Source organism: Camelus dromedarius, chromosome 18, assembly GCF_036321535.1.
Source record: "Camelus dromedarius isolate mCamDro1 chromosome 18, mCamDro1.pat, whole genome shotgun sequence".
Lineage (NCBI taxonomy): Eukaryota > Metazoa > Chordata > Mammalia > Artiodactyla > Camelidae > Camelus > Camelus dromedarius.
The window spans coordinates 28,368,243-28,384,093 of record NC_087453.1 but is presented as its reverse complement, the minus strand read 5'-3'; the positions used below and the strand labels follow the sequence as shown (position 1 = coordinate 28,384,093).

Genomic DNA, 15,851 nt, shown 5'->3' with positions numbered 1-15,851 from the left:
ACACCATTATACCCAGCCTACAGGGTTTATACACCCTCTCTACTAAGTGGCTGAGCTACAGTGCAACCTCTTAACCTATCAAAATCATTAAGCAGGAACTGGACAACAAAGATATCTAAAATGTTCTAGGGTAGGTATAAAGATCTTTTCCTGATTAATAATAAAATGTCCTTACATGAACTGTAATTGTAAGAAATCTTTCAAAGAGAGCAGTGCTGAATAGGAATGATCTACAGTGAAACTGCATCTGTCTACAAACAGTCATTATTTTTGACGTGTGTTTCTGTATTGCCTTCGTTAGCAAGTTGTTATACAGCTGTTGGACTCCGCATTGGATTTAGATTTCAAGATCTTTCCAAGATTTTGTGTGGGGTGGGGTGGCACAGTTCCCAGTGGTGTCAAAAGTATATAGAAGAGGAAACCCATTTGCATTTTGAAAAAAGAAAAATTGGCAATCCAGACATGGGAAGATGATGCCTGTAAACGGTGAATTGGGATTTTGTGACGTCATCACCTGTTTATGGCGAGGTCTACAGTAAGGTCCCAGGTAGAAAAGTACATCTTCTCTAGTGCAAGAAAATGTCATTAAGACTGTATGAACAGATATGGAAAAAAATTTTTCAGGTCAAAGTATTTATTTTTAAAAACCCAAGTAATGTAATAATATGTGTACTAGGCCCCCACTGTGTTAAAACAAACCTCACTAATCTAAGTGTGAAAACACGGACATGAACACTGTTATGGGCAGAGAACACATCTGGAGGGAGACAAGAAACTGGAGTGTGGCTGCCTCTGAGAACTGGTCCTGAGGGGAGGCGAGAAGGGCCTTTGCGTTTTATCCTAACATTGAACAATTATGCAATACTTCACCACAAGACATATTACTTTTACAACAAAACAAAAGAAACCAACTCATCCAAACTCTGTATGGAAATAAACATTCCATTTAAAATACACAGAATTAGCAAATACACAGCTTCGTGTACACTTACTTTATTGATTTAGTGAACATTTACGATGACCCAGCTGTAAGCGTGGATTGCAGCATCATATTTAATAGACATAAACACTCTAAAATGTATGTGCTGGGATTCTTCCCATTTTATAGGAGAGAAAATTGAGAAGTTGGGTGACTCTTCAAGAAACATGCAAGGCTGACATTCAAACCTAGGCACCCTGACCAGTGTCTAGCCTCTGTGGCACTGCCCCCTCTAGGAATTTACCAAATAGTCAATATTACATTTATATTTGTAATGATGTATTAATATTAGACTGCAAATTCCATAAAGACAGAAATTACGTGTGTATTAAAACCACTATGTATATCCCAGCACCTAGATAGTGCCTAGCACATAGTAGGTGGTCCATACACCTTTGACGAACAGATAACTAATTAAGTGTCCTGCCTAGAACTGGGATGTTAAGCTACATGACTGTTGTATGCCGCTTGGGGCTGTGAAACACACTGAGTTCCAAAAAGCTCTTTGATTAATAACCTGCCATGCCACACTCCTCATCTGGAGAAACCACTTGCTACCCAAGTCCTGTAACTAAAGACTTAAAGACTGGACACATGTCTTCCCTTTCCTTCTCTAATCCCCTAAGTGACTATCCAGCATAAAGCTGATGCTTCGTCCCATAAGCCTTTCTAATTCTGAGCATGGCTAGGATATTGCAACATTTGGGAAAGCCAACGTTGAAATACTGAATTACAATGAAGTAAAGCAGTATAAACAGTCTGTCATGAACTATTCAGCTACCAGCATATGGTAGGCAAACTGTTGTAACTGACTTGGTGTTGTAGGCATACGTGAATCAAGACCTCAACCTACCAACTTTTTCATTCTAATATTATTACAGAGGTGTTGAAGGGTATAAATATGTATTTGGTAAAGGAGAGACTAAATGGATGAGTGAGTGTATATGTCTGTGTGTCTGTGGATCTCTGTGTGTGTTTTTGGTCTCTGTGTGTGCACTTGGTCTTTTGAAAGAGGATTCTTTTTCCATAACATAGAAGGAAACCTAATAAATATAGTTACACAAAATCCCCAAATCCCCAAATTTTGCTGGTATAAACAAAAACTGTTTTTCATTCAACAAGAATGTCAAGACTATTAAAGAGGGAAAGACGGTCTATTCAACAAATAGTGCTGGGACGACTGGAAATCCCCAAGCAAAGGAATGAAGGAGGACTCCTACCTCACACCATACACAAGAACAGCTCAAAACGGATCATAGGTGTAAATATAGGCGCTGAAACTATAAAACTCTTAGGAGTACATGTAACACCTTTGGGAACAATCTTTGGGTTTCATAGACCTAACACCAAAAGCACAAACAACAAAAGAAAAATAGATAAACTGGACCCCACCAAATCAAAAACTTTTGTGCTTCAAAGGTCACCATCAAGAAAGTGAAAGGACAACCCACAAAATAGAAGATTTTTGCAGATCATGTATCTGATAAGGGACTTATATATCTAATATATGTTAAGAAGAACTATTATAACTTAACAACAAAAAGACAAATGACTCAATTTAAAAATGGGTAAATAATTTGAATAGATATTCCCCCCCTCCCCAAAAAAGACATACAAAAACATCAAGAGATGCTCAATCATCAGAGAAATGCAAGTCAAAACCACAATGAGATACTACTTCACACCCACTAGGATGATTATAACCAGAAGACAGATTAGAAAAAGTGTTAATGAGAATTTGGAGAAGTCAGAACCGTCCTACATCGCGTGTGGGAATAACATTGCCACAGTCACTTGGAAAACATCCTGGCAATTCCTCAAATGGTTAAACATAGAATGACCATATGGCCCAGTAATTCTGTTCCTAGATAGGAACCCAAGTGAAAAGAAAATATATGTGATACAAAAAAGATTCAGTGTATTTTTTTTTTCATGGCAGCATTAATTCATAATAGCCAAAAGGGGGAAATAATCCCAATGTCCATCAACTGATGAATGTATTAAATAGGTGGTATATCCATACAACAGACTGTTAGTCAGCAGTAAAAAGAAAGCAAGACAAATGTGACAAACATGGATGAACCCTAAAAAAATTACACTGAATGAAAGAAGCCAGGCACAAAGACCACACATATTATATGATTCCATGTTCATGAAATATCTGGAATAGGCAAATCCGTAGACAGAGAGAGGCCTGGAGGGGCAGGGAGGATGAGCAGTGGCTGCTCACAGGGGTGGGATTTCTCTTTGAGGGGATGAAAATGTTCTGAGATTAGACCATGGGAACAGTTGTGCAACTCTGTAATTATACTAGAAACCACTGACTCATACATTTTGAGTGGGTGAATTTGACACTTTGTAAATTACATTTCATTAAAGCAGTTTTTTTAAAAGGCTGCATTTCAGTAAGTTTGCCAGTGAATATTAGTTGGCTTCTTTCAAAAATGACAAAATACTTATTTTCACTCTTCAAGGAAACAGTAAGTGGTGAATATTTACATTTTCAAGAGACCAACGACTGTAATTCTCCACAGGATTCCTTGTGATGGGAAATACATACAACTGTATTTTACCTTCACCAACAAAGCGCACGGGATTGCCTGCAACCCACCACTAATGAGAGATGCCACAGTGTTTGCGACATGGTCTTATTTCAAAGCAACGGGGAGCTTTAGCCAACTGTGAAGTTTTTATTTCTCTACCAATATCTGAGGGTGATGTCGCCAGGCCTTTTTCTGTGAAATCTGTACTATATATACATTTAATGCTCTCCCCAGGCTTGTCAATACTGAAATTTTGTTCTCAAGTGAAGAATAACTGGGCAAGGCTGAACCAAAACAGAGATGATTTCACTCTGATCTGCCACAGAATCTGGAAAATTACTGTTGTGCAAACATACAGAATGTTAGAGAAGAGTTATGCCAGTGAGTCTGTGCACCGTTACCAAGCATCTCAAAAATCTATCCGGCTTAAGTGAGTAACTATTTATTTTGCTTCACCTAGTGGGCTCAGATTGGCAAGAGTGTAGGCCCCATGGCACAAGCACTTCTCAAGCCTCCACGGTGTCACATGTTCTAACACAGCACTGGACAAAGCAAGCCACGTGGTCAAGCCCAGATTCAAAGGATGGAGAAGGAGCCCCGTCTCTTGATGGGACCTTGCAGCCTGCAAGGGCGTGGGTACAGGGAGAGGAAGACTTTGTGGCCACCTTTACAATCTATCACAGCACCATTTCCAAAGTGGAACACACTCCCACTGATGGTGCAGAGAGAGATATTTTATAGTTTATTACAGTTTGTTATCTGTAAGATAGCTTGCACGTAAAACACAGGTTGTTACCATGGTACACAGAGAGGGGATGTACAGTGCATATAGACTAACACAACTTCTATTTATGGAAAATGATACTATTTCTCTATTGAACTTAAGCATATCACTATAAATATACTTACTTCTGGCTATTTACATAATAATGTTACCACGTTCCAACAGTTATTTATCGGTTATATTTTCTTTTTAAAGTGAATATATTTAAGTGGAAAAGATAAGTAATAAGTTCAGGAGAAAGACAAGGTCGGCCAAATTCATAAAAATGGCTCATGAATAACCGAAGTTTAGAACCCCATGTGGTAGAGAGTGATGCTTCTGAAACTTTAACGTGCATACAGATCACCAAGGTATCTGGCAAAAAGGTAGATTCTGTTAGAGACAGGACTCTGATGGAGACCAAAGGTTCTGCATCTCTAACAACCTCCCAGGTGGTGCTGATGCTGCTGGTTCCAGAGTAGGCTCCGAGCAGCAAGTAAGTAGCAGGGCAGAGGCCGGACAATCAGAGAAAGCTGAGAGCAGTCATTTACCAGCTGTGTGGTCTTAAGCAACTGACCTGACCTCTCTGAAACCATTCCTCATCTGTAAGATGCAGGTAACAGTAGCACCCATCTCAGAAGTCTGGGTCAGGGTGAAGTGAGATGAGTGATGCAAGGCGCCCTGGACAGTGCTGGCCACACCCAACAGAGGGCACAATTCCCACTCTGTTCTCTTTCATTCTTAATGACTTCCAGAAGACGCCTCAAATGGAACTGCAGGTTAAAGAAGGTAACTGGCTGGGCCAAAAGGACAAAGTGTTCACGTGACTGCACTGCGTCACAACATTAAAAACCTATAAAGGGAATTCTTTCTTAGTTAGATTTATTCCTAGGTATCTAAACAAGCAATTCTCCAAGGAAGAAATACAAATGATCAATAGGCATATGAAAAAATGTTCAGTATCACTAATTACCAGAGAAATGCAAATCAAAACTACAATGAGGTACACCTCACACCAGTCAGAATGGCCATCATTCAAAAGTCCACAAATGATAAATGCTGGAGAGGCTGTGGAGAAAAGGGAACCCTCCTACACTGCTGGTGGGAATGCAGTTTGGTGCAGCCACTGTGGAAAATAGTACAGAGATTCCTCAAAAGACTAGGAGTAGACTTACCGTATGACCCAGGAATCCCGCTCCTGGGCATATATCCAGAAGGAATCCTACTTCAAAATGACACCTGCACTCCAATGTTCATAGCAGCACTAACTACAATAGCCAAGACATGGAAACAGCCTAAATGTCCATCAACAGATGACTGGATAAAGAAGATGTGGTATATTTATACAATGGAATACTATTCAGCCATAAAACCCGACAACATGATGCCATTTGCAGCAACATGGATGTTCCTGGAGAATGTCATTCTAAGTGAAGTAAGCCAGAAAGAGAAAGAAAAATACCATATGAGATCACTTATATGTGGAATCTAAAAAAACCAAAATGGAAATACAAAACAGAAACAGACTCGTAGACATAGAATACAAACTTGTGGTTGCCAAGGGGGCGGGGGTGGGAAGGGACAGACTGGGATTTCAAAATGTAGAATAGATAAACAAGATTATACTGTATAGCACAGGGAAACATACAAGATCTTGTGGTAGCTCACAGAGAAAAAAATGTGACAATGAATATATGTATGCTCATGTATAGCCAAAGAATTGTGCTCTACACTGGAATTTGACACAACATTGTAAAATGACTATAACTCAATAAAAAAAGTTAAAAAAAACCTATAATGAGAAAGAATCTGGAAAAGGATATACATATATATCTGAATCACTTTGCCGTACGCCTGAAACTAACACAACATTGTAAATCAAATATAATTCAGTTTGGGGGAAGAAAAAAGACAACCTACAGAATGGGAGAAAATATTTGCAAACAATGACAAGTGCTTAATTTCCAGAATATATAAACAGCTCATACAACTCAATAACAAAAGAACAACCCAATCAAAAAATGGGCAGAAGACCTAAACAAACATTTTTCCAATGAAGACATACAAATGGCTAATATCACTAATTATCAGAGAAAATGCATATCAAAATTGCAACGTAGTAGCACCTCAGCCTGGTCAGAGTGGCCATCATTCAAATGTCTACAAACGACAAATCTGGAGAGGGTGTGGAGGGAAAGGAAACCTCTTACACTGCTGGTGAGAATGTAGTTGGGTGCAGCCACTATGGAAAACAGTACAGAGATTCCTTAAGAAACTAAAAAGAGAGCTACCCTATGATCCAGCAATCCCACTCCTGGCCATAAATCTGGAGGAAACTCTAATTCAAAAAGATACAAGCACCCCAATGTTCACAGCAGCACTATTTACAGTAGCCAAGATATGGAAACAACCTAAATGTCCATCTACAGATGACTGGATAAAGAAGTTGTGATATATAAATACAATGGAATACTAGTCAGGCATTAAAAAGAATGAAATAATGCCATATGCAGCAACATGGATGGACCTAGAAATTGTCATACTAAGTGAAGTAAGTAAGACAGAGAAAGACAAATACTATATGATATCACTTGTATGTGGACTCTTTAAAAAAATGACACAAATGAGCTTATTTACAAAACAGAAACAGACTCACAACATGGAAAACAAACTTATGGTTACCAGCAGTGGGGAAGGAGGGGTGGAGGGATAAATTGGGAGTTTGGGATTTGCAGAAACTAAGTACTATATACAAACTAGATAAACAACAAGGTCCTTCTCTACAGTATGGGAACAATAGTCAATATCTTATAATAGCCTATAATAAAAAATAAATATGAAAAGGAACATATATATATATAAATTGAATTGCCATGCTGTACACCAGAAACTAACACTAACACACGAACACTGTATATCGACTATATTTTCAATTAAAAAAAAAATCAGGCCTTTGAAACTCATTTCACCAAAGCAATCACACTTGATATTTTCACACCGCATGAACATGTTTAGGTCTCCTCAGAGTCACTCAACATGCATGTACTGAGCACCCCTGTGGCCTAACAGTGTCCTTGGCTCTGAAGACACAGCAGTGAACCAAGGGAACAAAACAGCTATCCCCGTCGAGCTCACACCGTCCAATTCTGTCCCCCAAGCCACCCACGTAAACTGGCTCCTCTGGGCTGCACTGAAGGCTGCCGTGGGACTGATCTGGTCACATACATGTTTCCATGTCCCCATGGTGATCTTTTACCATGTCAGCTGCCTGTCAGCACTTACATAATGAGAGAGTTCATCTGAGTCACCAGAACTCCAGCTTCTCTTGGAAATCTGGAAGACTTAGCAACACGGACCCAGAATGACGCAGGTATGCCAGCCATAGCTGAGCAGCAGCAGTCCGCCCCCACCCTCCTGATGGCTTCCCCCAGACAGCCCCTCACCTGGGTTCTCCAGCTCCTCTCCCCCCATTGGTTAGTGACCCCCCACCACCCAGTGAAAGCACAGTCAGCAGCCCTGAGAAGCATGGAAGGAAGGGGCACCCACCTTCCTGGTCTGCATGTTTTCCCTTTACCATCCCCCCAATGTCCAGCAAGAGAGCAATGTCACCATTGCTCTGCCCTTCCCTAAGTCTAAAACTGCCAATTTGAGAAACCATTCTAAACTCTGCCCAGAAAAGTTACAGCTCCTGTATCTGTCATTGATCGTAGCTAACTGGCTCTAAAATGTTTAACTGGGGGCTCCTTCTAGGATTTTATCATGAGCTACTTTATGAATGTTATTTTTTTTTTCTCTAAATAATGGTGATGGCTTTGCAATCACCCACCTACGTTCCACTCTTGCCCGGTTTCCCTCGTGTATTGGTTTTCTATGGCTGCATAATAAAACTGCCACAGATCTCATAGCTTAAAAAAACATACATGTGTTAGCTGTTGGCACTGTAGGTCAGAAGTCTGGGTCGAGTTGCTGGGTTCTCTCCTGAGCATCTTGCAAGGCTGAAATCAAGGTGTTTGCCAGGCTTCCTTCCTTTCTGGAGACTGAGGAATAATCCACTTCCAAGCTCGGGCAGGTTGTCGATCAGTTTCACTTCCTTATAGTCACAGGACGTAGGGGCATTCCCTTGCAGGCTGTCAGCAGGGGGCCATGGCCAGCTCCCAGACGACACCCATGCTCCTTGCCAGGTGGCCCCCACCATCTTCCAGGCCAGCGATGGAGAATCTCTCTCACATGGAATCCCTCTCTCTCTTTGACTCTTTCTTCAGTCCCTTCTAGAGACTCAGCTGACTAGGACAGTCCCAAAGAGGGAAAGTTAATTCTGAAAGCCAACTGTACCACCTAACATAACCCAATCACAGGACTGACATCCGTCAAGGTCACAGTCCTGGGGATGATACAGGGTGTATACACCGCAGTGGGAGTCCTGGGGCCATCGGAGAATTCTGCCTGCTACTTAGTACCTAATTGCTGCGTGCATTTGTCTTCTGCATGCATTTTTTTTTTTTTTTTTTAGGTTGGGAGCCGACATCATGATGCAAGAAAAGCTAACTGGCCAGCAGAGAGGATGCACGGAAGTTAAACCAGAGAGTAGACTTGTAACAGTCCTCCCACTCATCACTGAATTCCATCATCTAACCCCAAGATTGCATGTACGCTGCCAACTTCCAAATGTACATGAGATGTTTCTCTCCTTTAACTTAAACTGAATCTTATGAAGTTAGATGTGTAAAAAATTGACATTCTAGAAGGACCAAAAAAAAAATTGTTAAGTGTTCAAATAACATCATGGGTTAAATTTTTTAATTAAATTATTATATTTTCTAGAAGGTATCAACCAATTAAACTGCTTTTCACTCAACAGGTTTGGCTATTCAGAAGTTACAAAGAAGCAACATACACCTAACCACACTAATATTTAAAAGAAAAAGAAATAGATAATTAAAAGCATGCTTAATACATTCACTAGCACGTGGCATATTTATTAAGATTTTTTTTTACACAAAAATATGAGAATCTTTAAGAAATCTCCCTTCAAAAATACGTTTGGTTAGAAAGCAAAACCGCCTGACAGGTTCAGAAGAAGCAAGCATCTTTCTTCACAGATGAGAAGACTGAGGCACAGAGTAGTTGTGTCACGGATCCAGAGTCGCGTGGTGAGCAAGCAAAGGAGCGTGAACTCAGACCTTGGGCCCTTCCTCTTAACAACCATAACTGTCTGTGCACCCAACTGCGACTCCAAGCTGTGAAACAAGGGTGCTTCCTGCACCTGTTAGGCAGCACAAGGTGGTGGCCAAGCACATATGCATTGCACTCAAATGGATCTGGCTCACATCCAAGGCCAAGGCATGAGGACGGCCCTGCCAAGGCATGAGGACGGCCCTGCCAAGGCCTGTGATCCTATGATTTGCATAAAGACACCCTGTGTGCCAGCAACAGCCCTGCCCAAGCAAGCCTATGAAATCTTCTTAAAAAAGAAAAGAAGCCAGGCGTTCCTTAACCCCTGTGTCTTTACTTGGAAGAGGCGAGATGAAAGCTGTAATTGATCCCGTCTTTCGCTTTTTCACTCCTTCCAAACCCTTTTTCATTATCCTACATTTTGTAATTTAGAGATTACGAAAAGATGGAAACAAATGAAAGCTAATACTAGAAGCAAAGAAGAAAAATCACTGGCTCCCTTTCCCACTCTAGAGAAGAAAGGGAGCCTTCCTTTTGGTAATGAGAAAGTAAAAAATCTACGGTCCAATAACCTCCAGCCTTTTCCATCAGTTCCACTCGGCCAAAGCAGGGCGGCACGGCCTCAGTGCCACAGCAGAACAGACCCCAAGAAACACATGCTTAGTAGTTGTAATAATAGGTCAGGGGAGGTGGAGGTGAAGGAAGTGGAGGCGGGGTGGGGGCACCATATGACACCCTGATCTCCGCATTAAAGGAACACTTGCTTTCAGTGACTCATTTCCAGGGACCTAGGCTGGACAAGCCCAAGTGCCAGGTGGCATTTACTCAGAGCCTTTTCCTGGGACCTGGAAAGCGCTGACCAAACACTGTTACCACGCCAGGGTCCTCGGCGTAAGGAGGTGAGCGACTGGAACTATCCTTTACTCCGTCCTCTTTACGTTCTCCCATGGTTCCATCTCAAATACACATCTGTTTTGTCAGAGAAACCGCCTCCCTTTAACAATTTGTGGTGTTGCTTGTCTCTGGGTCTTAGTTTTTACCCAGTTTCATTTGCTAGAATTTCTCATGCTACATACTTTGACTTCAAATTGCTATGCACAGTAGCCAGAACACTCAATGTGTTTGAGATCAGACAGAATTCTCAAGGACCTTGGCTGCCTGTGGTCATCAGTGATCCCTCGGAACATTCGAGCAGGGTCTCAGCTTCAGAAACTTGGACGTATGCCAACCCAGGTAATTATTCTCTGCCTACCTAATTTCCCCAGGCAATTTTAATTGAAAATGGTATTCTCCGTTACCTCGGTTCTAACCTGCTCTGAAGTGTCCCTGTGTCCTGCTTCTTCCTTCCATCATAAGCTAACTGAGCTGGTTTCTTTCTGAAGTTTAAGTTGGACAAAAAAAAAAAAAAAAAAAGCTCCTGTGTCTCCCAAAGGGGAAAATGTCAGATAAATACAAGACATTTAATGAATCTCCAACAGGTGTACCGAATGCCATTGGCGGTAGTTGCAAGAAACCCTTCCTTGTTGCCTAACCTTATGAAAAGTTTCTTTTGTGGATAGAAATACAGAGGTTTTCTTACTGAAAAATGACCCCCCCCCCAAAAAAAAGGTGGAAGGAGGGGAGTGGGAGGGGACACTGGGATGATTTTACTCTCCCGAAAGATTTTAAAAGGTACGGTTCCCTTGTTCATTTCCAAATTACCTGATTTAGAGTTAGCAGAACAAAATGCACCTTTTAGCACAGGCTGCCTGAAATTCAATGAAAACGCAACCGAAATGTGCATTTTTGATTACTTCCACAAAATACACCCTTAAACCTGTGCTGTCCAAGAGAAATACGATGAAAGCCACAGTTGTGAGTTCCACACATAATTTTAAACTTTCTAGGCTACACCATTAAAAAAGTCAAAAGACATGCAGCATATTGCTCAGCAATTACAATCTGGGTGGATCTCAAGGGAATTTTGCTGAGCAAAAGGTCACATACTACGTAGTTTCGATTGTATGACAGATGGATAACAGATTGGTGACTTCCAGGAGTTAGGGGGGACAAGAGGCAGGGACTTGGCTGTGGCTACAGAAGCCTGCACAAGTGAGCCTTGTGATGGAATTCTGCATTTGACCGTGGTGGTGGTCATGAGATCTACACAGGTGATTAAATTGCACAGAACTACACACTCACTCACACACACACACACACACGAGTGCATGTTAACCTGGCAAAATCTGAATAAGGTCAATAGATTTGTATCCATGTCAGTTTTGTGGCTGTGATGCTATACCTCAGTTTGGTAAGTGGGTACCACAGGGAAACTAGATGAAGGGTAGAGAAGCTCCCTCTGTATTCTACTTTACAACTGCATGTGAATCTACAATAATCTGAAAATTAGAAGTTAAAAAATGTCAACTTAATTTTAATAACATAGCTAACCCAGTATTTGCAGAATTTGCTCATGTAATTGATGTGCATGTAACTGATATAAAAATTTTTGAGATAGTTTATCTTTTCTCTTTTTTTTTTTCTTTTTTCCTGCATTCTGTCTTTGGAATCCAGTGTGTAGTTCACACTTACTGAACATTTCCATTCCCTCATGTGGCTCTGACTCCAGATCGTGGGCAGAAAAATGCTTCAAACTAAGCCTAAGATCCATTTCCCAGTCCCCTCGAGTGACCCAGTCTCTCTAACATGGAACATCTTTGCTTTCTGGACGTCTCTTCTAGAGCAGGTTTATAATGAAACCCGCAGAGCTTGGACAGTCATTGGAAAATACAATCTGGCTGGGAGAGAAAATTTCATCAGAAAATGTTACGAACCTGGATTTGTTTTGGATTACAGCTCCAAGATAGAAGAAATTAATAACTAATCCCTAGTAAAGAGACTTCTAGTATCTTCTAAGAAATAATACCTAAGAAGAATTTCAAGAGCTATAATACATAGACTGGGTTCAAGGATTAAGATTTTAAAGTTTGAACCTCTGTAATTTTTTTTGTTTTTTTTTTTTGTTTGTTTTTGTTTTTTTGGCCTCTCTCTCTTTGCTTTCCAATTTCCCTGTGGTAATTAGAAGTAGAATTATTAAAATAAGAAAGCCTTGTGGGTTTGTGCTTCAGAGTCATGAAACCCTGAGACTCAATTTTCCTCTACAGGCGGCCATGGAGGAGAAAGAAATAAATGGTAAGTGTGTGGTGGCTGCTTTGAAAAATACATAAAATTAGGCCAAATCTCCTGGGACTCTGAAAAGTAAAACAGAGAGCGGACTTGGTTCTCAGACCAGGTCTGACAAGAAGCCCGGGGCTCAACCTCAAAAGACCGGTGCCATCTCCCGTCCCCAGAGACAGCTGATGGAGCCCTGGGGAGTAAAGAGAGCCGGTTCTGGAGTGAGACAGACCCTATCTTTGAGAATACAAGCCAATGAACCTCTCTGCCCCTAGCTTCCTTGTTTGAAAAGCAGCAAAATTATCTACCTCACTCATTGTTGTCAAGTTAAATGGAGTAATACACGAAAAGGGCTCATCCCCTTCCTGCAATCCGAGGAGGGTGTTCAATCACTGTCCTCTCCCCCTCCTCTATTTCTGCACTCCAGTAGCGATGCATGCAGAGAAAATGACGTGTGCAAATTAAACTAAGAATAGTAACATTAGAAACTCAAGGGCCATGGCTCTAGAGGAATGCCAGAGAGAAAAATATTTCATTTGAATCTGTTGTGATTCACTTCTAATCCGCTGGCAGGAAGCTGGTTTCAGGATCTATCCAGATTTATAGCACTCTAGAGACAGCTGGATAGAAGCAGGTACACTGGGGCAGAAGACACAAAACAGTCTAGAAAAATGGAAACGGAACTGGTTTGACCAGAGAATTGTGACCTCAAAAACCTTTATATATTCACACACTTTGCAAACATAAAAGGCAACTTTCAGTCAGTAACTGAAAATTAAAAAAAAAAAAGAGAAAGAAAAAAATTATGGTACGGCTTACAGGAACAACTCAATGCCTGAAGTTCTCTTGTTATCAATTATATAACTTTGAGACTGGTATTTATATTTATTAGATCGTTTTTTTGGTCACAGACAACTGGTCAACCACTGGTCCTACAAGAAATTATGTCACTAGCTGGCCCACTGGGGACCAATACACTGGGATACAGCAACAACTAGGGTTCTTATTGATGGAACTGAACTCTACAAACTCTTCAAGATCCAGAACGTGGCTGCTGACGCCAGGCCCTGACACAGGTACCCTACTGAATAGACAGACTCCAGACACACAGCCTGCTCTGATTCTGTTCCCTGTTCATCTCTATTTGGTTTTATGAATGAACTAAAGCAGCTGACTTATCTGCATCTCTAACATGCGGGACAAGTTCTCCATCTTCATTGGCACCACCACCACCCACCTAGACTAATCATCTGGGCAGGTCTCTCTGGGGCAGCTTCTGGGAGAATGTGGGAAGGTTTTTCTGCCACTGCTACCTCTGACCTCAGGATCAGAGTCCCTCATGCTATGGGTACTACCTGAAGCAGGACAAAGTCTTGAGAGGAAACTCTAGCAACTGAAGCAAAATGAGATGAGGAACTAAGACATAGAGGTGCTCACCCTCCTAGGACACTGAGGTTTCTTCAATGCCTGGAGTCAAAGCCATAGCTGGTTTTAATAAGCAAGAGGATTAATCCCCTGTTTTTTATTTGCATACAGTAGAATTCACTCTTTCTGGTATACAGTTCTACGAGCTTTGACAAATGCATATAATCATGTAACTACCACACAAATCAAGACATAAAGCAGTTCCATGAGCCCCAGATCTCTCTCATGCTGCCCCTTTGCAGTCAGCCCCTCCTCTCAACCTCACTCAACTTCTGGCTGTATGGAATTATACATTATGTAGCCTTCTGAGTCTGACTCTGACTTCCTTCACTTAGCGTGGTGCACTCTGTGATCCATCCACGTTGATGTGTTCATCAATAGTTTGTTCCTTTTCCTGCTGAGTTGTATTTCATTGTGTGGATGTACCACAGTTTTTGTTTTCTCATTCCCCAGCTGGAAGGATACCTGAGTTGTTTCCAGTTTCCGATGATTATAAACAAAACTATCAGATCAGTGTACAGATTTTGGTGTGAACATAAGTTTTCACTTCACTTATGTAAACACCCAGGGGTGGGACTGCTGGGTCACATGTAAGTGTATGTTTAATGCTATAAGAAACTACCAATCTATCTTCCAAAGTGGCTGTACCATTTAACATTCTCACCAACAATGAATGTAGGAGAGTCCCAATTGCTCTGCACCCTCACTCACTTAGTACTATCCATGTTTTTCTTCTTATTTTAGCCATTCTAATGAGTGTGGTGATATCTTATTGTGATTTTAAAATTATGAATCTTCAAGATCAATCACATTTCAGAGTACCATATATTCTACCTTTAAGTCAGTGATGTATTATTATGTTCCTTTTGGAGATAAGACAACAAGCCAAGATAACTAAGTGAATTTACACATTTACCACATGTAGAAGATCTTCTGGTTACAGAAGAAATGTTCCTTCTACGAGGTTGCAAGTATGTATTTAATACCTACAAATAATAATAATACATCAAAACTAATCATAACAGATTCCCATTTAACGATAGAAAATAACTCTAATGCATCATAACTTTCTTAATTTAAAAATTCATAAAGTATTGGTAATTCAATCATGTGCATACATAGCTGTAATATATACTACACACAGATATATTTTATTATAAAAGAAAGCTGGTCAAGCATATCAGCAGTTTCTATTTGATCACAAACGGAGGAGTATTTAATATTTTAGGAAAATAAAACTTAAAATTATATCAGCAACATTACATATTTGCATAATGATGTGGTTACAAATGTTAGCTATTCCAAGAAATATCTCCATTTTTCAAAAACTTATTGACTTCTTGTTCTGTTACTGTTTGTACTTTAAATTAAGAACACAATATGGTTTTGAACTTTTAACATGTCATTTTTTACCACTTTGTTGTAATATTTACATGTCCTCTTCTGCTAAAGATCATTTTATGCATTCCTTATCTATTCCCATAAAAGAAGCAGGAAATTAAATGTCTTCCATGAAAAATAGTTGTTTCACTCATTCAGAAAATATTTATTGCAGTCCTGTTAGGGGGAGGGGGAGAGGAGGATGGTATTAGGGGGAGGGGGAGAGGAGGATGGTATCAGGGGGAGGGGGAGAGGAGGATGGTATTAGGGGGAGGGGGAGAGGAGGGTGGTATTTCTATTTTAGATAGGGGCCTCCAGTGGGGTCTCTTTAATGAAGTGATGAATATGCAAAGACCTCAGAGAAAAAAGGGAGTACACCTTGTGAAGGTCTGGAAGAAGAGGATTCTGGGAAGTGGGACTTGCAGGTGCAAAGGAA

General features: G+C 40.7%; 1 protein-coding gene across 2 annotated transcripts in view; it reads right to left on the bottom strand.

Annotated features, from left to right (window-relative positions):
- Window positions 1-15,851, bottom strand: part of PLCB4 (phospholipase C beta 4) — a 356,606-nt gene that overhangs the window by 247,618 nt on the left and 93,137 nt on the right. The gene's annotated exons all lie outside the window — the stretch shown is intronic.